Below are 27,435 nucleotides of genomic sequence, written 5' to 3' on the forward strand. Positions count from 1 at the left end.
CCTCAAAGCCTTCTTTGACAGTGTCTTCTGCCTTACCTACCCCATGTCTAATCAGTTACCATTTTAGTGCCACGGTGTTTCCTGTATCTGCCTTCTCATTTTGCTCCTACTGCCTCTCTCTCTCCCTCTCCCACCCTTACCCCCCAATTCCGGCTTTTATTTTCTGTGGTCTGCACTGTTGTAACAGCTTCCTGAATCACCTCCTCCTTCCTGTCTTTCACCTCTAAACCCATCTGCCAGATAAATTCTTCTACAGCGTGGTTCATGCAGAGACTGCATGCGTGGTTCATGCAGAGACTGCATGGTTCTTCATTGCTCTCCTGTCCTACAGTCCAGACTCCCTGGCTGGCATTTAAAACCTTCCATTCAGCCTTAGCTCCTGTTCCTCTCATCTCATTCTCTACATTGCCTCCAGCTAGAAGACTCTTTTGCAAACATATCTCCGTGCTTTTTGGCCTTTGCATATGCTGTTCACCACCTGAATTACTTATCTTCACCATTCTTGCTGTCACCTCTACCATGAAGCCTTCTCTGCTCTCCTCAGCTCAGCAAAATCCTTCTCAACTCTAGATTCCTATAACTTTTTATTCCTGTCTTTCTAAAGGAGCATGTTACATTCCACTTTTTAAAATTGAAGTATATGGGGCTTCCCTGGCGGCGCAGTGGTTGAGAGTCCGCCTGCCGATGCAGGGGACACGGGTTTGTGCCCCGGTCCGGGAAGATCCCACATGCCGCGGAGGGGCTGGCCCCGTGAGCCATGGCCGCTGAGCCTGCGTGTCCGGAGCCTGTGCTCCATGATGGGAGAGGCCACAACACTGAGAGGCCCGCGTACAGAAAAAACAAAGACAAAAACAAAACAAAACAAAAAAACATAAAATTGAAGTATAGTTGATTTACAATGTTGTGTTAATTACTGCTATACAGCAGTGATTCAGTTATATATACATATATATATGTACACATCCTTTTTTTTTAAATATTCTTTTCCATTATGGTTTATCATAGGATATTGAATATAGTTCTCTGTGCTATACAGTAGGACCTTGTTGTTTATCCATTCTATATATAAAAGCTTACATCTGCTAACCCCAACCTCCCACTCCGTCTCTCCTCCATCCCGCTCCTTCTTGGCAACCACCAGTCTATTCTCTATGTCCGTGATTCTGCTTCTGTTTCATGAATAGGTTCATTTGTGTCATATTTTAGATTCCACATATAAGTGATATCCTATGGTACTCGTCTTTCTCTTTCTGACTTGCAACTAGAGATTATCATACTAAGTGAAGTAACATTCCACTTTTTATTATCATTATTTGCGAGTCTGTTTTTATCTCCCTGACAAGTGTAAAAGATCATGGAAGGCCTAAACTTGGTCATTTAATGTTCCATTCTCCACAAAGATGGCAAGTTGCACAGATTAGGAGATGCAGGGGTTGAATAAGTGTTTCTTAAGTAAATGAATAAATGAAGTAAAGCCACATTCTTCTCTCTTGAACCTACAGATCCTTCAAAAGACCATTCTAACACTCTTTACTCTCTCTCTGGTGAGTGGCAGAGGTGAGTTGCAATACCCAACTTCCGGTGAGTGGAAGAGTCTAGACAAATACAGTGCTTGCCAAAAAATAATGTCCTAGTGTTAAGTCGAGTGCCTCCTACTCTTATGCATAGCCCAGGAGGTCATGCTGTTTCCCAACCCAAGACCCTCTTGGGGATGGGGTTTAAATTCAGGGATACAATAATTCAGAGCTGTCAACACTCACCCCGCTTGCCTCAGCCTCACAACTCAGCTCTAACTACAAAGCAGCACTCTCCCCATCCGTAAGTGGAAAAGGAAGTCTCTGTCTATTTTTACAGGATTGAGGGGGAGGCAAGAGGAAGCATTTCATTTAATTTCTATTTCTTCTCTTGGCCTCTAACTCTCTGGCCAGGGTTTTCTATTTCCAAAGCTTTGTATTATGTAAACATAGGAGGGCCCGACTCAAAAACAGAAGCAAGCTCTGCTAATTTCCAGTCTCCCTTCTGGAATTCTCAGGAGTTCTGCTCAGCATCTTAATCTCAGGCAAATATGTCTTTGGCAACAAGTCACTTGTAATGGCCAACCCCGGGTCGATAGATTCAACTGACTCTGTGTACCCATGGTAGTTGCAGTACTCTCTGGTTGAAAACTTTCCTAGAGAAAAATGGTATTGTCCATGACTTTTCTCTTACGCCATTTCACACGAAGCCAAACATGCTTCCATTTGTTCCATTGAGCAAAGTTCAACAAAGCCAAGAATAATTCTTAAGGAAGCTTCTTGTAACCCATTCCAAAATTACAAAAATAATTTAGGCAAAAAGTGACTTGAGAAATACATTATCCATGTCTTGATGCTGTATAGAATATGTAGACCGGACTCATTCTATCCCTGCCCGCCTCCCCTTTTAAGGAGATGTGGCAGAGGGTAGGTAAACACACAGGTACAAGCTCCTATGAGGACTACATCATTTTTAAAATGGTCCAACACAAACATGCCTTTGAGATTGCTACCAAAGCTGGACAGTCTTCATAGCTCTGTATCAAGCACAGAGCACTGAGCCCATGCCCTAAATATCTGAGATCCAAGATTAGAAATCTCACCTTGATGCAGCAATGAATCAGATGAAATTACAAGAAAACAAGAATTACTTTTATTTTCCCTACCTTTATCCCACATCACTCTACCCTCAGGAAGAGAATTTCTGGAACCAGGATACTAATAATGTTGATGAAGTACATTTAGATGTCTTGGAAATATTCTAGACTCTTAGTCTTCCAGTCTACAAAGGGCGGTAGCAGATGGCACAGGACCCAGTCTGTTTTCAAATGTTGCATTTGTGAGTAGAAACAGGCACTTTGGACAGATTCCAGTTGGTAGATTCAATGAAGAATAACATAAGCCTCGGATTCCCCAGTGGTAAAACAAAGGACGTTGGGTGAGATATTCTCTCAAGGCCTTTTCAGCTCTAGTATTTTATGATTCTCAGTGGTAAAAATGCAAGCATTTGGAATGACCAGTCTCATTTCTCCCATTAAGCTCCGGGTGAACTGAGGGCCAGTATTACATTGCATCATCTCATGTACAGTAATATGTGAATAACATTACACAATGCCCGCTTTTATTAATGGGAACACTCTTCCAGCAGTAATGCAATACCCTTGAGCTCATGCTGGCCTTCTTTGTTAATAACCAATCCAGTTGCATTGTCAGGAGCTATAAGAACATGACATAGACGTTGGAAGCAGGAGCAGTTGAAGAGGGCAGGCACATCAGGGAATGACACAGACTAACAGCCCATAGTCTTGTTCATGCTCACAGTGGATGCTTAGTGGATGCCTGGTGACTAAGAGTGAGTAATGTAGAAACACTAGTGGATTTGTTAAGTGCCCAGAGTCGACACCTTTGCACCTTGCTATTTTCCTGGGGCTGAGTCTCGGCGGGGGGTGGAAGGGAGGGAATTCACGTTTGGGAGTACTTTTAGAGTTCCCATATGTTGGGATCTCTCATTTATTGGTATTCCAACTCCTAATTATATGGGATGGGTTCTCTCTCTCATTAGATAGATATCCCATTCCTAAAAGGCTTGGGACAGGCATATTTTGAGTCCAAGCTACACACTTGATTCCTGATTTGCGCTACTGTCCTAAGTCTCTGTCAGCTCTCTAACACAGGGTACACTAGAATGAAAAACAGAGATCCTCAGGTATCTCACCGTGTCCCTTTCTTGGGATGGGTCTAAGCAGCTCTCCTTGCTTTCTTCCCTCAGCAGCCCCCTGGTCCCATAAAGCTCTCTGTGGACAACACCCCTGGCAAAGGGCACCAACTTTCAGCTCTGAAATCAAAGAAGGAGCAGTCAACAGGCTTACACAGTATAACCCTCTTTCTGCTCTTTACAGATGTCTCACCTGCCTGACCCTGACCTTGATACGGGGTTGAGCTCAGCACTGTCCTTCAATAGCCCCGTTATGACATCTGTCTTTGGAAAACACGGGTAGCCAACACCTGTCCTATGAATGATACTTTCCTCAAAGAAAGATGAATCCTCCATAGACCCATTATCACACGACCTTTCTTTGAGCTATTTACTGGAATTGACTGTTATTTCCTGGAACCATCCATTCTCTCTCCTTTGGTCCCTGAGTGCCGGAGAACAGGATAAAGTTAAGAACTAGACCAGAGGCTGTGGAGCAAAATAAAACAATTGGCCATATAGAAATTATGTTTGAAGAGAGCTACACTTTGATAAGTTTATTTGCTGTACAGAATAAGGAGAATGTTAGGCTAGACTAAGTTTTCACTCCATTTTGCCCTACTATCTCTCCAAATCGTATCACATTCATAATGTCAGAGAAACAGCTAGTTAACATTTATAAAGTGTGACACTCAGCACAGCTCCTTCCTTTGAGGTTCTGATTGATTTCTCTCTGTGCTTGATCCCCCTTTGTGGATGTTCTTCTCCTCTTGTCAACTTATATTTCACTGTTTTCCCTTTAAGCATGTTGAACAGGTTGATATCCCTCATACTGCAAAGGTGTGGGATGCATTTGGCCTTGGACAAGCTTTGAAGACCTTTCCTTTTTAGGGAACTTAAAGTTGACACCTTCCATCGAGCCAGCCATTTGTTCGGGAAACCTTTCACATCACTTGCAACTGAAAAGCAGCTAACACTGAAGTCTCTGCTTAGAAGTCCTTATAGATTGCCTCATTAAGAGAGATTTGAATTTCTACATGGCTAGATATTTAAATAATTTCCAAGAAGTAGAAACCAAAACCTAGAATGGCCACTTGAGTGATGAGGCAGAGGTGAAGACACCCAAATGAGAATTTTAATAATTTTACAAGTTGCAAAAATTCTTAGAAATTCCACAGGAGTATGTGAAGAAATGGACCTCAGTATATCCTGTAATTAATATCTAAGGCGTATGTTATGATTGTCTTTTGGACAGCTGGGTCATGAGGAGAGAGCTGGGTTTGTGCTACTGGTACTCTCTAGAAGGTTTGGGGCCTTGTTACCATCTTCGGACAGTTGGTCTGTTTTGCCCCCAAATAGTTTTTAGAATCATCTCTAGGAAATGTCAAGCGTGTGTAATCATCCAGGCTCCAAGATGTGACTTTGAGGTCAGGTGACAGGACCTGACCATGTTATGGAGAAGGTGGTCCAGCCAGCTTGTGCTTTTAAACTCATGTGACATATCTGATAGAGCTGTTTTTGGTTTTTAGATGAAAGGATTCTTCATTTTAACATGACTACAAAAACAAACTGTTAAACTTTCTGGTGTTTCTTCTTCCAGGGAAGACGAACTACACACCTCCGTACCGCATCCCTCAGGTACACCCCTTCTCTGAGCCTTACCCCATCATTGTACTTCACATCCTTCCTGTATCTCTAGGTGAGTCTTGAGTGTGTTGAGACTCATGAGGACAGAGAGATGCTGCTTTATCTTGCTTGGTAACAAAATATAGAGATGTCTGTTGCAAAGATAACTTGCTAATAGAAAGCAACATTTTTATATTTTTGCTACAGCCAAATGGGCAGCATTAAGATGCTCTGCTTCTTGCTAAACAACCTGAGGTTAAATAAAAGCAGTGTTGAGAATCAGCATTTTTGAGACAAAAGCCAGTGTCCAGGCAACATTCCCTTCCCCTCACCACCTGCCTGCAAGAGAGTTAGCAGGGCAATCAAAAACACCTCCCTCTTTTCTCAAATTTTGAATGGATGGAAATATAGACACTGAAATCTGTTTTGTTATGGATGAAAGCTAGTCTGGGGGTGAATTAATGTACAGCTCCAGTGGTTTTTAAATTTATGCCCGAGTGAATCAGACTTACCCACCCAGGCTCTGGTGGAGACGGACAACCTCAGGCCTATCTCCAGGCAGACACAGGTGGCTCACCTCACGTCAGAGTAGGAAACAAGCTTGACCTGAGGACAGGCTGCTCTGAGAATGTGAGAGAAAAGATATACCACCCTCACACTACTCAAAAGAAAGCTGAAGTGGCTATATTCATATCAGACAAAGCTGGTATCAGGTTAAAGAATATTACCTGGGATAAAGAAGATCTTTCATAATTATAAAGTGGTCACTTCATGAAGAGGATATAACAATCCTAAACATTTATGCACCTAATAGAGTTTCAAATTTACATGAAGCAAAAACTGACAGACCTGAAAGGAGAAATAGACAAATCTACGATTATAGTTGGGGATTACAACACTCATCTCTCAATAATTGATAGAACATGTAGACTGAAAATCAGTAAGGATATAAAGTCAACACACTATGGCCTTTGGTCCAAATCCAGCACATGGTGCGTCAAATACAGCCATATCCATCTAAATACTGTCTTGGTAGAGCTTCAAATTTGAGTAATTGTGACAGGGAATGTATAGCCCACAAAACTGGAAATATTTACTATCTGGCTCTTTACAGAAAAAGTTTATGAACCTCTAGACCCTTGATATACAAGACAACATTATCTACCAAATTTTCATAATTGACTTTTGTAGAACACTCCGTGGTATAGAAGAACATACATTCTTTTCAAGTGCACATGGGGTATCAAACAAGATACACAGTATTTGGGCCGTAAAACAAGTCTCAATAGTTTTTAAAGGATTCAAGTATGCACACTATATCCTCTGACCATAATGGAAGTAAGTTAGAAATCAGTAACAGAAAGAGGGCATCCCTGGTGGTGCAGTGATTGAGAGTCTGCCTTCCGATGCAGGGGACACAGGTTCGTGCCCCGGTCCAGGAAGATCCCACATGCCGCGGAGCGGCTAGGCCCGTGAGCCGTGGCTGCTGAGCCTGTGCGCCCGGAGCCTGTGCTCCGCAACGGGAGAGGCCACAACAGTGAGAGGCCTGCGTACCGCAAAAAAACAAAACAAAACAAAACAAAAAACAAAGATCTCTGGGAAATCCCGAAATATTTGATTTGAAAACTAAAGAACTTCAAATATTTCATGAGTCAAAGAAGAAATACAAAGGAAAATTAGAACACATTTTGAATTAAATATGCAAATTAAATGTATGCAAAAAATCACAAAAATATTGTAGGCTACTGCTAACACAGTACTTAGGAGAATATATATTGCACAAAATACCTATCTTAATAGAAATTAAAATTTACTAGAAATTTAAAAATTATCTCAGCTTTCACATTAAAGAGCTAGAAAAGAAAAAAAGAATAACAAATTGAATCTAAATTAAGTGGAAAGAAAGATCAGGGCAGAAAGAAAGTAGAAAATCAAAAGACCAATGAAAGCTTGTTCTCTGAGAAAATCAACAAAATTGATATATTTCTAGCCCAACTTATAAGGAAACAAAGAAAGAAGACACAAACTACCAATTTTAAGAATGAGAGGAGTGACATCACTACAGATTTTATAGATATTAAGAAGATAGTAAGGGAGCATCATGAACAACTTTATACCTGTAAATTCAGTAACTTAGATAAAATGAACAAATCCCTTGAAAGATACAGACTTCCACAACTTAAGAAAAATAATCTGAATATCCCTAAATTGATTAAAAAATTAAATATGTAATTTAAAACTTTACCACAAAGAAAACTCCAGGCTCAGGTGGCTTCACTAGTGAATTCTATCAAACATTTAAGGAAGAAATACCAGTTCTACATTAGCTCTTCCAGAAAACTGAAGAAGAGGGAATACTTCTTAACTCATTCTACAAGACTAGTCTTACCCTGATACCAAAACCAAACAAAAATATTACAAGGAAAAAAAACCCCAAAAAACTACAGACCAACATCCTTCATGAACATAAGTCCAAAAATTCTAAACAAAAGTTTAACAACTTTAATATAGTGGTACATAAAAATAACAATACATTTGACCAAGTGAAGTTTGTCCCAGAAATGCAAGATTGATTTAACATTTAAAAATTAATCCATAGTTCGCCATATTGATGAACTAAAAAAGTAAAACAATATGATCATCTCAATAGATGCAGAAAAAGCATTTGACAGAATTCAATATAAATTTCTATTTAGAAATTCTTAGAAAACTAAGAATAGAAGGAATTTCTCCAATCTTATAAAGGGAATTTATGACAATCTACAGCTAACATCATACTGAAAGGTGGAAGACTGAATGCTTCCCTGCTGAAATCAGCAACAAGTAAAGGATATCCACTTCATTTCTTCACAACATTGTATTGGAGGTGTTAGCCAGATCATCAGTAAGGCAAGAGAAAGAAAAAAAAGTATCTCGATTGGAAAAGAAGTTGTATTAATTCACAGATGACAATCGTGTGTAGAAAATTAGATGGAATCTGTGAAGGAACTCCTGGAACTAATAAGTTTTGCAAGGTTGTGGGATACAAGATGAATATACAAAAATCAATTGTATTTCTATAAACTGTCAACAAACAATCAGATACTGTATTTAACAAAATAATGTGATTTACAACATTATCAAAAATATGAAATACTTACGGTTAAGTTTGATAAAAGATGTCTAAGACCTGTACATTAAAAACTAATACATCACTGAGAGAAATTAAAGACAAATAAATGGAGCAATATACCTTGTTCATAGGTCACAAGTCCTAATGTTGAAATAAATGTTTCTACAATTGATCAATAAATTAAATGCAAACACAATAAAAACCCTAGCAGGCTTCTTTTTTTCTTTTTTTTTTTAGCAATTGACCAGCTGGTTCTTTTTTTCTCCTAAATTAATTTTTTTATTGGAGTATAGTTGATTTACAATGTTGTGTTAGTTTCTGCTGTGAGCAAAGTGAGTCAGTTATACATAGACATATATCCACTCTTTTTTAGATTCTGTTCCCATATAGGTCATTACAGAGTACTGAATATAGTTCCCTGTGCTATTCAGTAGGTTCTTATTAGTTATCTATTCTATGTATGGTAGTGTGTATATGTCAATCCCAATCTCCCAATTTATCCCTGCCCTCCCTTTTCCCCCTTGGTAACAAACAAATTCCACATATATGAGGTATAATATGATATTTGCCTTTCTCTGACTTACTTCACTCAGTATGAAAATCTCTAGGTCCATCCATGTCCCTGCAAATGGCATTATTTTGTTCTTTTTTATGGCTGAGTAATATTCCATTTTATACATGTACCACATCTTCTTTATCCATTCCTCTGTCAGTGGACGTTTAGGTTGCTTCCATGTCGTGGCTATTGTAAATAGTGCTGCTGTGAACATTGGGGTGCATGTATCCTTTCAAACCATGGTTTCCTCCAGATATATGCCCAGGAGTGGGATTGCTAGATCATATGGTAGCTCTATTTTTAGTTTTTAAAGGAACCTCCATACTATTCTCCATAGTGGCTATACCAATTTACATTACCACCAACAGTGTAGGAGGGTTCCCTTTACTCCACACCCTCTCCAGCATTTATTGTTTGTAGACTTTTTGATGATGGCCATTCTGACTGGTGTGAGGTGATATCTCATTGTAGCTTTGATTTGCATTTCTCTAATAATTAGTGATGTTGAGCATCTTTTCACGTGCCTGTTGGCCATCTGTATTTCTTCTTTGGGGAAATATCTATTTAGATCTTCCACCCATTTTTTGATTGGGTTGTTTGTTTTTTTGATACTGAGCTGCATGAGCTCTTTGTATATTTTGGAGATTAATCCCTTGTCAGTCACTTTGTTTGCAAGTATTTTCTCCCATTCTGTAGGTTTTCTTTTCATTTTGTTGATGGTTTCCTTTGCTGTGCAAAATGACCAACTGATTCTAAAATCTATATGGAATGCAGAGAATCTAGAATAGCCAAAATGATTTTGAAGGACAAAGTTGGACAACTAACATTGCCTGATTACAAGACTTATAAACATCTTATAATCAAGACAGAGTGGTATTGACATAAAGATAGGCATCTAGGTCAGTGGAATAGGACTGAAAGTGTAGAAACAGATCCCTGCGTATATGTACAACTAATTTTTGACAAAGGTGAAAAGACAATTCAATGGAGAAAGGATAGTGTTTTCAACAAATAGTATTTTTTTCCAACAAATAGTATTATCTATCACATTTAATCCTCCTAAGAAGTCTATGAGGTAGTTGTTGTTATTCCCATTTTCAAATGAGGAAACTGAGGTCAAGCTAACTTGCCCAGTATTTCAAACAAGTAAGTGGTGGAACTGGGATATGAACTCTGTTTGACTCCACAATCCATGCTCTTAATCACTCCACCATATGTCATAATATGCTCTCCAGGAAAACAAAACACCAGATGCCCACAATTCTGAAAAAAGCCCAGGAAACCATTTTTAAGACATACGATTATTTAGTAAGTAAATTGACATTTTTTAAATTATAGAGATGAATTCATTTAACCTTAACTTTCAAAAACTCTACTCCATATATCTACAGAGTAATATACAATAGAAGATTTTTTAACCAACCTCTACTTTAACCATCTCACCAGATTAACTAATGATCTCTACAAAACACACTGATTGATGACCCAAGCAGACTGCGTACTTGCAGCTATAGACAGCTCTGCAGTATGCGCTTCTAATAAAGGTGTTTGTACCGAGTCAGTTGTATTTTTCCCAAATCTATTTGTGTTGGTACTGTTTGTTGCTTGTTATGTAATTTAATCAAGTATTATAGAAAGCCATATGAGTACAAAAAGAATTGGTTTTATAAAAATTTAGTTGAATGTTAGAATTGCCTTTGAGTCAAGTGGGTAAGCTAAGTGGAAAAATTTAGAAGCTTTTCATAAAACTATAGATTGTAAGAGAATTCTGTACACATCAGACAGCTTTGAAAATGTCTAAATTCCTTAAAGAACCCACTTTAAGGTTAATGAAACTTGAAAAGTAGATGAAGTATTGTAAGTGTAGTTTATGCAAGAAAGATGATGGGAAACTCCATAGACAAAGGTGTATAGGCCAAGATGAGGCCATGACTGCATAAAAGATTGACTACAGAGTATATATTTATACATCTTAAGTTTAAATAAAATAGTGAAAGTTTCTGCATGTATTTTTATTATTCCTCACTCTAACTTACTTTTAAATTTCACCCACAATATACCAGCTTTAAGAGCATAGAGTAAGAACACTTCTACTTAATGGATGCTCCCTAGGCCGATTCTAGATCAAATTGTAGATTAGGAGAATTTTTCCTTTCCCCTTAGAATCACACTTCATCTGACCTATCTGCTTCTCTCCCCAACCCTGCCCCCCATAGGCAAGCAGTACCTTTTGGGTTTAATTTAGTGGTATTAAAACTGGATTGAGAATCAGAATTATCTGGGGTGCTTTAGAAATACAGATTTCTCCAGAAGCCAGTCTCCAGAGGTATGCTTGTAGATGGAAGGGAGGGCCCAGAGATCTGCTGTTTATAAAGCTTTCTAGATGATTCTCATTACCAGCCAGGTTTGGGAGCTGCTGCCCAATTGCTCTGAAGAATAAATGACAAAGAGTAGCTTTAAAAGTTACCTGGTGGGACAAAATGACAAAAGAATTGCGGATGTATGCGATTGACATTTTATCATAAAATGTTAGTGGTTTTTAAAAAAAATGCATAGAGGGGGAAAAAAGATCCTGGAAGGAAAAAATAAGCCTCTCAATCTCACATTTTATGATGATGCTCAACAAAAGTTAAAGTGAATTTTCTTTAATGCAAAAGGCAAACCCTTTTGTCATTATTTTTGTTGTTTTTAATTCCTAATTATTTAAAAAATTTTTATTTATATTGGACTGTATCTGATTTACAGTGTTGTGTTCGTTTCAGGTGTACAGCAAAGTGATTCACTTATATATATACATATGTCTATTCTTTTTCAAATTCTTTTCCCTTTAGGTTTTTATAGATTATTGAGCAGAGTTCCCTGTGCTATACAGTAGGTCCTTGCTGGTTATCTGTTTTAAATATAGTAGTGTGTATATGTCAGTCCCAACCTCCTAAGTTATCCTTCCCCACCACCTTTCCCCTCTGGTAACCATAAATTTGTTTTCAATGTCTGTGAGTCTGTTTTTGTTTTGTAAATAAGATCATTTGTATCCTTTTTTTTAGATTCCGCATATAAGCAATATCATATGATATTTATCTTTGTCTGACTTAGTTCACTTAGTATGATAATCTCCAGGTCCATCCATGTTGCTGCAAATGGCATTATTTCATTCTTTTTAATGGCTGGGTAATATTCCACTGTATATATGTACCACATCATCTTTATCCATTCCTCTGTAGATGGACATTTAGGTTGCTTCTATGTCTTGGCTACTGTAAACAGCGCTGCAATGAACATTGGGGTGCATGTATCCTTTCAAACCATGGTTTACTCCAGATATAGCCCAGGAGTGGAATTGCTGTATCATATGGTAGCTCTATTTTTTGTTTTTTAAGGAACCTCCATACTGTTTTCCATAGTGGCTATACCTATTTACATTCCCAGCAATAGTGTAGGAGGGTTCCCTTTTCTCCACACCCTCTCCAGCATCTATTGTTTGTAGACTTTTTGATGATGGCCATTCTGACTGGTGTGAGGTGATATCTCATTGTAGTTTTGATTTGTATTTTTCTAATAATTAGCGACATAACATATTTCCATGTGCCTGTTGGCCATCTGTATGTCTTCTTTGGAAAAATGGTGAATCCTTGAAAGGACAGCTTTTAACCACAATAGAACCCTTCCTTTCCATGAAATCTCATGTGAAAAAAAATATGCAAAACAAAACAAAGAGCACTGCTGTGGCTCTTGCTGGGTCAGTGAGGTCCTATCCATTTGATATCCCCCTCTTCCTTGATGGAGGCCCCTAAACAACTTCTTGGAACTCCTGGAGAATCCCAGGCAACATTTTGAAAACCACTGGCATAACCAAACCCTACAGGGAACCGGAAATTCCCTCAGGATGAAAGGGTAGATCTTGACATACAATAGAAACAGTGTTGACGCAACAACAGCTCTCAGAGTGGTGTTGTCAGGACAGCCACACTGCCCCTACTCGTGGTTTAGTGTAAAGATTTGCTTCCCCAGCTTGCTACTGACTCCCCTACTCCATAACCAGATCATGGCTTCTGTTTACTGAGAACTTCTTCTCATGGATTCTGTGCACTGCCTTTTCTCTGTACCACCTCTCCTGTATATCTGGGTGTCTCTCACATTCAGATGCCCCGAGAATCTGATTGCGTTGCCCAGTTAATATTCAGTATAGTGTCTTTTGGGGCAAACTCTTGTGTCAAGCTATCTTATGGGTCACAGACCAAGTATAGATTATAGATAACTGAGTATCTTTGAGTCATTTGCCACTCCCTAGAATATTTTGTTAATGGTACCAGGGTAATGAGGTTATATGATATAAAGTATAGTGACATATTCATAGGGAACCACTGTAAATTGCTTTTTTTCAGAACTGTGAGTGGCAGTTTCTCAGATTATCATGGCAGCACACTGGGGTATCAGAATCAATCAATAAATACAAATTTAAGCCATAATATATAATAGATAATTACAATAAAGTTGCAAGTCTAAACTTATCTGAGCTTATATTAATAAAATGACCAAATTTGGAGTGAGAGGATAAAAGTAGGAGGAAAAGCATAGACGTATAATTGTAAGTTTTTGAATGGATAGAGATTTCCCCCTTTAAGTCACCATTGCAATGTGAATAGCTTTTTAAATATGTATTCACTTAAAAAGAGTCCCTCTCTAGGGGGCTTCCTTGGTGGCGCAGTGGTTGAGGGTCCGCCTGCCGATGCAGGGGACGCGGGTTCGTACCCCTGTCCGCGAGGATCCCACATGCCGCGGAGCTGAGCCTGCGCATCCGGAGCCTGTGCGCCGCAGCGGGAGAAGCCACAGCTGTGAGAGGCCCGCGTACCGCAAAAAAAAAAAAAAAAAAGAGTCCCTCTCCATTTATTTCTACTCCTTCTTATATTAGTAAAATCCAGCTATTTTTGAAATGAAACAAAAAATCTGCAAACACACATTATGAAATAAGAGGAATCTTGGGCCTAACTGACCACTTCAGTGATTATGAAGACTGTAAACTATTTTAAAAAGCAGATTTTTCACTGTTCTTCATTAAGGTCTGATTACCTCACCCATTAGCATTTGGCTCTGTTATTATTATGACTGTGAAATACTGTAAATGTTGCCACTAATGGATCAAGAAAGTTGACACGGTTATCTTGATTAACTCATCAGTAATCATTTGGAATAATTTTTCTTCATTCAGTAAATGGATCATTCGCATGCCCTATAATGATTGTGTACATTGAGGTGCAGGAAATTAGCATAAAAATTATCCCTGGAGAGCTAGTTTCCACTTCTAATACCACTAAAAGTTAGCTCAGACTAACATTTGAAGGCTTTATCAAATGAGTGAGATAAAGAAATGATTCCTTGGCCATTTTTTCCTGTAATGCTGTTATTAATACAGCCTTTCATTTTTAGGGTTCCACACTTATTAAGAGCAAGATTAGAAATGTAACAGCACTCCTAAGTCTTCTTTCTTGCTACTTTGTTTTTGATAAGGGGAAAATATCAAGCAGCTGTTATAAAACAATATAATAGGGACTCTCTATAAATAGAAAATCACACAAGGAAATTATTCCACTCTCTTTTTCCACTGATGAAGAAGAGAGAAAGTGGTGGCTTTTCATTTCCAGTTCTTAGAATGGAATTGAGATTTTAAGTAAGTTTTACACAGTTTAGGCTTCATGTCTCAGCTACTGCCAGAACAACTTAGAAATGCAAACTTGGTTCTAGAAGTTTCTTATCATCTGATCTAGTCCAGTACAGAAAACTGAGAGACTGTGATTTACCCAAAGTCATTTATTCAGTAAACAGCAAGATGGAATGTCTCACCCAGATCTTCTGACTGAAATCCAATAATTGCTTTTTTAAACCACAAGACATCATTACCACAAATACCTTGAATCTGGCATGAACCCAGACATGAAGATAGGATGGAAAATGTGGCCAGGGGACACAGCGAGAGGCTTCCAGATTATTTTTCCCTCCGTAGCAATCTCTCCTTAATTAGCTCAGGAATGTATTGATTCTGGCTGGTCTCCATTTTTTTTTCAGGAACTTAGACAATGAATGACTTCTTGTCTTATCTCATAAAGGCCTTGGCACTATAAGTCCATTTGTTTTCAGGTACAGGTGAGCATATCGATTCTGACTGACATAATCTATAGGATTTGATTTCTGGTTACCCTTCCAGTCAGGGTTTACCTCAGTTGATTGAAGCAAATGATAACCAGTCTGAGGTCACTGGTGCAGTTCCTCCATCACAGGCAAAATTTTGTTTCATGACCACAGACTGGACTTTGAACTCTCACCTGGCATCTCACAAAGAGATGCCCTAGTTTACAATGGGGGGAGGATGTGAGTGGATCAGTGACTTACAAACAACTTGGCATTCATTACATGACAACGTGGCATTCATTACATGACAAGATGATGCTATGTATAACTAGATACTGATACCTTTGGGGTTTTGGCAAAATCCATATTGCTAGGACTTTGAGGCAAGTGATAGGCAACAGAAATATAATGCAAGCAACACGTAATTTTAAATTTGGGGAATTCCCTGGTGGTCCAGTGGTTAGGACTCTGCGCTTCCCCTGCAGGGGGCCTGGGTTCGATCCCTGGTTGGGGAACTGAGATTCCATAAGCAGCGCAGAGCAGCATGCGTAAATGAATGAATGAATGAATAAATAAATTTGTTATTTCCCACATTAAAAAAAGTAAAAGAGAAGCAGATGATATTAATTTGAACAATAAATTGTATTTAACCCAATATGTCCAAAATATTATAATTTAAACATGTAATCAACATAGAAATTATTATTTTATATTCTTGTATTCATACTGTCTTCAAAATCCAGTATAGATTTTATATTTACAGAACATCTCAGTGTATACATAAAATTTACAGTTAAAAAACAGATTCCTGTACCCAAGTTGTTCCAAATGTACTTAAAATTTTGTTTTCCAACAATCTAATCAATTATCCAAAACTAATTTCCATTAATATTTGCAACCACATTGACAAAACTTTTTTTTTTTTTAAGAAGATTTGATTTGACTTTGAAGCAAAAGCATATCAGTTTCAAAACTGTCTGTCCAGGTTAAATAAATTCACTCTCTCCTTTGTCCACTCAGGATTTTTTTTTTAATTAATTAATTATTTTTGGCTGCATTGGATCTTCGTTGCTGCATGCAGGCTTTCTCTAGTTGCAGCGAGCAGGGACTACTCTTCATTGTGGTGTGCGGGTTTCTCATTGCGGTGGCTTCTCTTGTTGCGGAGCATGGGCTTCAGTAGTTGTGGCATGTGGGCTCAGTTGTGGTTCGTGGGCTCTAGAGCACAGGCTCAGTAGTTGTGGCGCACGGGCTTAGTTGCTCCGCGGCATGTGGGATCCTCCCAGACCAGGGCTCGAACCCGTGTCCCCTGCATTGGCAGGCGGATTCTTAACCACTGTGCCACCATGGAAGTCCCCCACTCAGGATTATTAACATCAAATTCAAAAAGTATCGAAATACAACTTGATATTTATCAATATCAACAAAGTGTTCAAATTTTCTTTGTCCTTTTGGCAGCCAATTTTCATGAAAATACTCTGCATATTGATTCATGTTACTAAAAATCATGTGTAAAATCATTATTACTAATTTGTATTATGAAAAGTTCTCATTTCAACATAAACTGTTCTGTCTAGCCAGAGTTTTCCCTTTTCTTGGTGCTTTAAATTTAGCTCATTCACATGCACTGTAATACCCGGGAGAAAATGTAAATCCCACTGCATTTTTATCTTTGGTTATTGAATACTTGGCAAGCATCCTTTTTTCAAGACAGTCAGAGTTAACAGTAAATCTGTAAAGCGCTTCCACAGCTCAGCCAATGAGCATTGGCAAAGAACACAAGATCATTAGCCCCATTGTCTTCTATTTCTTTCAACAGTTTCATAAATCTCTGATGATTCATAGCATTTGCACATATATATTAAAAGATTTTAACAACTATATCCATAACACTGTCATAGAGTCTGCCTCAGCAAACTGAGTACATGAATTTTCAATAGATACCATATATGTCATATAAGGAAAACATTAGTCACTTAAAATTCCAATAAATTTGAATTTTTTACCTAATGCAGTTGGAGCACCATCCACTATGATAAAACGTAATTTTTTTCCAAATCTAGCTGAAACTCCTCTTTGACAGATGTAAAAGACTCAAATATGCACATCATGAGTTGGATTTTAGGTCACAAATTGACAACATTTCTTTGAGAAATACATAACTGAATAATTAATTGGGCGATATCTCTTGTGTAGCATGGTATTTAAAGCTAAAGAAAAATATTTGCATTTTTCAAATTTTGAATCAAGTGATCTTATTGTTAGAAAGGTCATGTTTGGGCAGCTGTTTGGTGCCTTAATTAAAGATCTTTCACTTTTTGTAAAATATCTTTTGTAGTCTTTTCCTTATAATTTTCTATCTCAACTCCCATAACTGGAATAATTTCTATTACCATTCCCCTATCGTGTGTGTGTGTGTGTGTGTGTGTGTGTGTGTGTGTGTGTGAGAATGTGTTCAAGAATCCAAGCAGTTTTACAGCTGGCCAAAATTAAAGCTCAGTCCCTCTTTTTTTTTTTTTTTTTGCCTGTGCCCTGCCACTTGCAGGATCTTTGTTCCCCGACCAAGGATCGAACCTGTGCCCCTTGCAGTGGCAGAGTTCTAACCACTGGACTACCAGGGAATTCCCAAAGCTCAGGTCCTCCTAAAACTCATTTAAAAAATTTTATTGGGCATTAAATTCTTTATTTTTAATTAATTAATTAATTTTTGGCTGCACTGGGTCTTCATTGCTGCACACGGGCTTTCTCTAGTTGCAGCGAGCGGGGGCTACTCTTCGTTGCAGTGTGTGGCCTTCTCACTGCAGTGGCTTCTCTTGTTGCAGACCATGGGCTCTAGGTGCGCAGGCTTCAGTAGTTGTGGCACACAGGCTCAGTAGTTATGGCTCACGGGCTCTAGAGCACAGGCTCAGTAGTTGTGGTGCACAGGCTTAGCAGCTCCACGGCATGTGCGAATCTTCCCGGACCAGGGCTTGAACCCGTGCCCCCTGCATTGGCAGGCGGATTCTTAACCACTGCACCACCAGTAAAGTCGTGGACGTTAAATTCTGATATCAGGCAACTCCTCTCATCAAGTTTTTTGACTCTTAAGGGGAAACATTTTATCAATTTCACTACATTTTGCTAAAAATCTCTTAATATTGTCCATTTTATTATCTTAAAAAATAATTTTTTACACAAACACAGCTTTTTCACTTTACTCTGCCACAGCGGATTGCAAATACCTTTTCCTGTGAAGTATGCAATTTACCTTCTTCCAGTCTCTTTTTTCCTTCACTGTTGTACTACTTCTGCATCTCCCCTCAATTCCCCACCAGTAGTATGTCTTCATTTTAAATTTAAAGTTCATTCACACTTATCTTTACCTAGAAAATTAATTCAGTTATTACAGTTAAAAGAGTAAGCATTTCAATTTGTATCACTGTAACTTGCGCTAATCTGAATACAGTATTCAAAGAAACATGTTATTGTGTTACATCAATGCATAGAAGAAAATAATTTGAACTGAATTAATCCTTCGATTTTGTGTTCATGTAAAATTAGAAAGGACACATGTGCCCCAAACACCCACTATAACATAGTGTCTGACACGATACAACAGTTAAAGTGCAATACACTTACCAAAACAATAAAGTTATACTTTAGGAAGAGTATTTTACACTGCTTCATTTTAAAAATTAAAACTAATTAAAATTAAACAGACTTAAGCATTCACTTCCTCAGTCATCCTAACCACATGTGGTTAGTGGCTACCATATTGGACAGCATAACTGTAGAGTTTTGTGGACTGTATCCAGTTTGAGAATTTACTGATGTTTGTTTTTGTTTTGTCTTTCTCAGTCACTTCAAATTTCAGGTTAAGTTTTAGAGGCTCTAAACTTTTTCCCACAGACCTTGCTTGTTTCTCTGGAAGCTGCCACTTGTTGAGGATTAGGAAGTAATTGAAGTAATAGACATAGCATTCAGGCTTTCACAACAGAAATGGAAAGGAATGAGAAAACATTTATACTCTCACCTGTGCTTTCAATTTTTAGAACATTTGGAATTGGTTATATTTTCTTTAAAACCTGTGGGGGTAAAAAGCAGAAAAAAAAAGATTTTTTTAAGGTTAAGATACTTTTTTTGTTAAATTAGTAAAAATCTTTTTATTTTTCAATAACTGCCATTCCTAGCTATTTCTAATTCATTCATAGTCCTACCTTGTAAGTAAATAATTTAACCATTTTTATACCTGGGTCCATTTAAGGAGTCAAAGCTTCACCATTTCTGGCATTTTGAAATAACCAGACAAACAAAACACAGGTCAAAATATATTTAGGTGGATTTATCCACAGTGTCATAACAACTCTGTTCTGTGTATATAATGAGAAATTGAGAATTAGAAGTATTAACACGTCACTTCCCAATACTTTACCCTGCTTATGAGCCTAGCTTGGACAGTCAAAGCAAAGAAGAACCTTTTAAAATGACCAAGTCCCCAAAGTTCCATGTGGGTTCCTGACCTCCCAGAAACACAACAAGATCTCCGTACTGAAGATCTCTGCTAGAGATCAACTCTTGCCAAGCACCTCAGTTCTTGGCCTCTGTGATCTGTCTCCTTCCTCTATTCCAGGATAGATTCTCTTCTTTTCTCTCGGCTCTCTTCATACAGAAGAATAAACTGGTATCTTCCTTTCCTATATGAGCTTCATCTCACGACTGGCACAAGTTTCTTAGCCAAAGGACCCTGCTACCACTTTAGTCAAGGCCTCAGAAATTAGTTAATGAGGACATAAGTAGGTAATAAAGGATAATAAAGATTTCACGTCATTTGACAACAGGATGCCAACTCTGTTGGTCATGGACCAATTAAGAAAGACAAAGGACACACTTGTGACTGTCTTAGGAAAACTTACCTATCAGTAAGCACAAAGTAGTGTGTAGAATGGACTGAATTTTCCGAATGCTGAGGGAGATAAAGGTGGCACAGGATCAATACCCTAAAACCTTAATTGGGGACATTGAAGCATGGCTTATGCACAAATGTTTCTTCCATAGAACAATTTCAGGGAAATAGGAGATGTTTACCCTACATCCCTCTCCTCTGGATTTTTTTAAATACAAATTTTAAAGGTTACACTCCATTTACGGTTATTACAAAATATTGGCTATATTCATCGTGTTGTACGATACATCCTTGAGCCTATCTTACACCCAATAGTTTGTACCTCTCATTCCTTCACCCCTCTATTGTCCCTCCCCGCATTGTAACCACTAGTTCATTCTCTATGTCTGTGAGTCTGCTTCCTTTTTTTGTTATATTCACTAGTTTGTTGTATTTGTTTTAGATTCCACATATAAGTGATATCATACAGTATTTGTATTTCTCTGACTTATTTCACTTAACATGGTTGCTGACTGCCCAACTTTCCCAGATAAATAATTCCTCTGAGTTGGAGTGCTGAAGGCTACTATTTAATTAGAAATGTTAATAGACAAGATTAACATATTAAGTTGTTTTCAGCCTTTTGTTACCACCAATTTTATGATTGGATTATTAGATTAGTTGGCCTGTCACTCAGATGGTTCTGAGGGAATGGAACCCGAAGGGAAGTATTTTGATGGGGAGGAAAGTGAGGTGAGAACATGGGACACTGGTCTTCAGGTGCTCAGGATAGAAGAGCAAAGAGGCAGAAAGACAGCTCAGGACCTAGAGGAGAGGGAGAAGCCAAAAGACCTACAATGCTACAAGGCAAGGCCATCAACAAGTGTGCAAAGAAGGGAGGAACAGAAAGCATGCCCCAGCCTGCTGGAGGCATCTGGGGTTCACAGGGCCGCTCATTCGCCACCCCAATTAAAGACTCTGCTCCCTGCCTGGCCTTGCTGTGGTTTTCCCAGACAGAAGTGGCTTTGTTATTGGGCAAGCACCGGGGCCTGGATGCAGCTGTGAGTGTGTAGACTTCCTGGTTGCAGCCTTTCTCCTCTGAATGCCTCTCTGGGACCTCTTGGTCCCAAGCCTTTTATCTCCCGTGTTTCATCTGATTCTCATTGAGTATATTCTGTAATTTGCTTTGTCAACTGCCGCTCCCAAGGAATCATTCCCTCTTGATCTTTTGCTCTTCAATCCCTTTTTTTGTTCTGTCCAAAATGTAGTTTTTAATTAATTTTTTAGCTTAAACATTTATCAAAGATCAAAAGTCAAAGAATCTAAAATTTTGTTTGTCACTAAAAAGAGAGTTCCTTGCCTTTCCCACTTCACCCACATGTTACTACATCTCTTTTAGTGTTTTTTTCCCTCTAATTTGTCCCAGATTTTACATAACATAAATATACTGTTACCTCTTAATTAATCAATTATGGACACTGTCTAATGCCTCTTTATTATGGTAGAGGAAGACTTAGTTAGCTCTCTCTCATATCCTTCTCCTCCCTCATCCTCCCCATTAGTTACATCATAATGTTTGGGTTAATCCACTTTGAGTATTTTTAGCTATTATGATTAAGCAAATACTGCTTGCTGCTAAGCCACATAGTATACTATGATTAATTACATTCTTGATGTAATTCTTTATCTTTCCAGGAGTTAATAATTACTTCAATTCTTTCATTTGCTTACTTTAAAAATATGACCTGTTCCATGAATTTGCATGTCCCTTTGGGAAAGGACCATGTTGAGCTGCTTTTTCTCTTTTCAGTTGTGGTACACATGCTTCCAAAGGAAGTGCTTGCTTTCTGCTTTGAGTCTTGATGGCTGTTTCCCTTTTATTCAAAACCCCATAAAGCTATAGGTCCTTCTTGATGACAAAAATTACCCCAGATCACAGGACCAACACCAAGCCCTACACATAACTGGTGCTCCATAAATATTCCCAGTTTGGTTTGTTGTCTGTGATTTTGTGCTATATTCAGCTCCTGCCAACACCTTTGCATATTCTGTAGTAAACCAAGTTCTATTCACCAAGGTTGCACACAATGAGGTAAGATTCACACACATCATGTGAAGTGGAACCAGCCCTTTACACTGACTCTCAAGATGCACTTTTATAACTCTAGCAACTTGAGATAAGACCTGTGGAAACCCCATCCTTCTGGAAGATAATCTTAAATTTAGGAATAAACAGACGGTGTCTTAGAAGCTTCAGAGGAAAACAGCTTGTCACAAAGCCTGGGCCCTCACTCAGAGCTTATTGGATCTTATTTGACACACAATTCTAGGAAACATGATTATTTCACAGTCTTAAGCAAGTAGGAAGTAGCAAACTAAAAAGGGGTGTTAATAGAAGTAGACACAAGAACAGCAGGAGAAGGAAAGTTAGCTTGACCTTAAGGAAAGAATAACAAGTCAAAATCAGAACTACATTTATCTGGTATCAAAACAGATGTTTATAATTATGATTTTTCATCATTCAAAAGGCATTTTAGACATGCTTCTTTCTCAAACTTGAAGTCCTGGTACTTGATAGAATCAATTTGTATTACCTAGAAAATACGTGTAATATTTTATCCTTGATGCCAGATAAACGAGGTAGATTAAGTTCCATTTGGCCTTAACTCAGTGGCAATGGCAATGGCAAAGGCAAAATTCTCTGGCCTGGAAAAGCCCTTATTTCTTATAGAATGTAGTTCTTGGGAACTTTACCTAAAGGCTCATAAGAAATAAATTTGGGTAAAACCAAAGGGATTTGTTTTACTCTATGTCAACAAAACCTGCAATAAAAATTTCTTTCAATAGTTTTATTTTCTCCTGGGGTTTCATATAATAAATAAGGATGTCTAAAATGTTAGCAGTTTGTGAAGTAATCAGAACAGACCTACAGTTAGGGAAAGCTGATGATTATATTTTATATCCCTCTTCCCAACCAAAAAACCAGAATCTGGTAGCAGAGAAGGAAGTGGATCCATTGTAACCAGGTTGGAATTGGAAAGTCACAGCCTCGTGGTCATGCCTGGCCACCAAAATTGGGTTGGAAATGCTCCACATGAGAAATTTTATCTAGAGTGAAGTACATAGAAAAGCTTTGCTTTCCCTAAGGAACATACATTTTTTTTCTTGCTGTCCGAATTGAAAAACGTGCATGATTATTTAATTCATGTCTTTTTCTCCCTCTTGACTGTGAGCTCCATGGTACAGAGAATGTACCTGCTTTTCTTTACCTCTTTTTTTTTTTTTTTTTTTTTTTTTGATCACACCGTGCTCCTTGCAGTGGAAGCTTAACCACTGGACTGCCAGGGAAGTCCCGTGTACCTGCTTTTCTGTCCATTATATTCTTCGAACCTAGTAGAGTGCCTGGCACCTAATAGACTTTTAATAAACATCTATTGAATTAATGCTATTGAATCATACTCCTTTTTCATGTAGTCACCAGGAACCTCTGGGCTAGGTTTATAACTTAGCCACTACTGTGTTACTAGGTTGAATGGTGTTCAGATCTGTACTCTATGTTTTTCACCCTCCTTAATTCCTATTTTAATATTAATTTCTCCTGACATATATTTATTTTTATATTTTTTTTTTTTTTTTTTTTTTCGGTACACGGGCCTCTCACTGCTGTGGCCTCTCCCGCTGCAGAGCACAGGCTCCGGACGCGCAGGCTCAGCGGCCATGGCTCACGGGCCCAGCCGCTCCGCAGCATGTGGGATCTTCCCGGACCGGGGCACGAACCCGTATCCCCTGCATCGGCAGGCGGACTCTCAACCACCGTGCCACCAAGGAAGCCCTATTTTTTATTTTTGTTTGATTATTTCATTGCATGTTTTTCTGCTGTGGGCCACCTTAAATCAAGTGTTGAACGGAGTATAAAATAATTCAGTTATAATTAAAAGTGGGTTATCTGCTACTACCAACAGTAACATTCTAATAAATCTAATATTCACTTCACCTAATTTCTCCTAGATTGAAATACTGAGAAGCAATTGAGATTTTCCTTGGAACTTGTACCCACTTACTCTAATGGTAGCCAACATTTACTGAATATCAGTCTCTATTCCAGACACCTCACTTGTACTAACTCATTTAATCCTCACAACTCCTCTCAGACACTGAGAATATGTCTCAAAGGAGGAAAGATCACAGGGATAAAGTGTTACTAAAATTGGATCATCCCCTGATTTATCAATGAGGAATTTATCGGTCCATAACACAGTATAACAAAAGTCTATAACAATAGCAGATTGAATAAGTAAAGGTTTATCTTTCTCATGCAAAAAAAAATTCCACTGGAAGGCATATCAGAGTTGGCATAGAAACCCTACAGTGCTCTCTGACTCCTGTCTTTCCATTCAGCATCCTTTGTATGTCTTCATGCTTGTTGCTTCATGGTCCAGCATGGCAGCACTATCTCTGTCATCACATCTGCAGTCTGGGTAGGAAGAAAAGGAAAGGCAAAAAGCAAAAATGTTTGCTAGCTGAGTGTGTCTCCTTTAACAAGAAAACAATAGCTTTTCCTAGATGGCTCACCAGGTGACTTTCACTTATATTTCCTTGGCCACAATGAGGTCACATGGCTACTCCTTTCACTTATAAGGGAGGCTGGGAAGTGTGGTGTTTTTAGGCAAGGCACACTACTATGCCAAATAGAATCAGTCGTAATTCAATTCAAGTCCTATCAGTAGTGTCTCTAATGTTCTCAAATATGAGTAAGCAGTACTAATATATCATGGAAATTAGAAGAACGTCAGACTTTATAGAGATAATAGAATTGGGCCTATTTTTATTGCAGTGTTACTTTAGCATAAGAAAAACTTTAGGCTTTCATTGTACTACAAGTCTACATACAATTTCTTACATATAATCGTATATGTTATAATGTCTTTTTGTGCACTGAGATATCGGCAGATATTCTGTGCTAGGAGAATTTATGACAGTGGTCTTGCAAATATCCTCATCCAAAAAGGTTTAAAACTCATCAGTGTATTTAAACTTTCACATACACACAAAGACAAAAAAAAAAAGTGTTAAGCAGTCAGGAATCAAGTAAGTGAAGAATTAGTGATAATCAGGATTAATTTTGAGGAAGATGATTCTGTTGGGGTTTTAGAAAGAATAAACAACAGACATAATGAAATATTTGCAGTATTTTTTCCAATTTATGTGAAGGGAGTTGTTTCCCCAACAAGATGTGATATCTGTTACATGAGTATTAAATATAATTCTTATAATTACAATGGGGAAGAAATCTTCAAACAGCCTATGGTTTAAATTAAGTTTATCTCCTTTATCCAAACCCCTCTTTAGCTAGATAGGGGAGCTATAATTCCTACAACTTCTAAAAGATTGGAATCTACGAATGGGTTGAAGAAGTTGTTTGTGATGCGATATAATTGCCCAGTAGTATTCTCTACAGAAAACAACTTACTAAAAATATACAAGTACTAACAAATAGCTTTAAAATCATCAGAACTGGGCAGCTGAAATTAAGGCAGTGGGTCTCTTAGAGGATGTTAATTGCGTTCTGCTGTTCATTTTAACTTCTTTACATTTGTTTCGTTTTTACAGGAATTGTGGTTTGAGGGAGAATTCAAGGTATCTGTTTTCTGTGAGGGAAGCCGTTCTGTGCTTTTATCATCCCCTGGTCAGGGTGCCTTCCCTTCTCTGCCCTGTTGGAAACCTCTCTTCTTCAAGGCTGCACCTTCAAAATCTTCCCTGATACCCTCTGTCCACCTCTCTCTTCTTCCCTATAATCTGATTGAATTCATTGTAGTAGTATTTGTGTGTATCATGACCTTATAATTTATCATACAAACTAGAACGATTTTGAAAGAGAAAGAAGACACTATTAAATATTATGGCGGCTTAATAGAAGTTAATCAGGAATATCCCAGGCAAACCAGGTGCATGGTCACCCCACGTATTTGGTCCAGAGGCCTCTGACATCCACGAGGGAAACATTACCGTAACTGTCAAGAGGTCAAAATCATGAAAGTATGTTCGGGTTCCTTGCTGTCTCCTAAATCCTATATGCATTTAGACACATAACCTGTCTGGACATCACCTATACACTGTAAGAAAACTACCTTTTTGAGTTTTGTCTCTCATTTGATGGTGATTTCTTCACAAAGAAACAACACCTTTAAAGATTTCACGTGTTGGGGGATGGGGGAGGATGCTGGGCTGTCTGCTGGGTTCACAAACCAGCTAAGTGATGGACCCCCTCTCAGCAGCTTCACCAGGCACACAGTTAAAATTCCTACCTCAGCAAAGTGCCAAATTGATAGGTTGTGATCCTCCTTGTCATTTCTTACAAGTTAAGGCACAAGTGTTGGATGTACAGTAGTTATATATCGCCTGGACCTTCTTTAAGATTCAGGACTCCATGGTTTCAATGAAGTCCTTGTTCAAGCATTTGAGCTGCTATGATGCTGTTCTTTGAGAAAAGCTGTAGACTAGTCCACAGGAGTCCCAGTGGCCCATTTCCTCAGAGAGATAGAGTGGCTTTTTGCTATCTATGTGTTAAGATTTAAGATTTTTTATGCTCAAAACCCCAACCTTCTCCTCACCACCAAATTTCTGGAAGACTTGTCTAACCCTTTTCTCTTCCTCTACATTTCTCACTCTACCACCTTCAGGCTCCAGCACCCTCCGTACCATGGAAACTGTTTTGATAAAGGCCAACAATAAACTCCTGCTTGGGAAAGTCACTGGAAACTTTTTCATGCTTTATTATATATGAACTCTTCCCACTGACCATTTCCTATTTGATGGATGTTTTCTTTCTTTGACTTCTAGCATGTCACTCTCTTCTGGTTCTTGGTCTTCTCTGCTGACCCCTCTACCTTCAGCTGCCTCTTGAATATCAGTGTTCTCCAGGTTTTGTTCTTGGCTATCTTTCCTCCCTACCCTCACATTGTTCCTTGGCAAACACATTGATTCCTATGGCCTCAACCACTACTACAAAACCAGCAATCATGAGTTCCAGATTTTCTAATCAGTACCATATTAATTCACTTTGTTTTTATTGTAAAAATTGCTTTCATTATTCAATTAAATGTGTTTGATTTTTAGAATTTCTCCCATAAATATTCAAATCTACCCATCTTTGTAACCTGTCACACTACCCTTTGTGTATGAATTTTTGCTTAAGTAATTTAGCTGAGTTAACTCTACCACTTACTCGTGTGAGCTTGGGCAATGAATTATATAACCTCTTTGTGCCTCAACTTCCGTGTCCTATAAAATGCGCTTAATAATGGGAAATCCTACCTCATGTAGTTAAAAGGAAGATTATAGGAACTAAACTATATGCAAAGCAGTTGGAACATGCCTAGCACTCAAAGTCCTGTTAGCTGTTATTGTTTTATGTGGTCACCTCACCTATACAGTGAAGACTCCTATATCTTT

The sequence above is a fragment of the Phocoena sinus genome, chromosome 16 (genome assembly GCF_008692025.1).
Source record: "Phocoena sinus isolate mPhoSin1 chromosome 16, mPhoSin1.pri, whole genome shotgun sequence".
Taxonomy (NCBI): Eukaryota; Metazoa; Chordata; class Mammalia; order Artiodactyla; family Phocoenidae; genus Phocoena; species Phocoena sinus.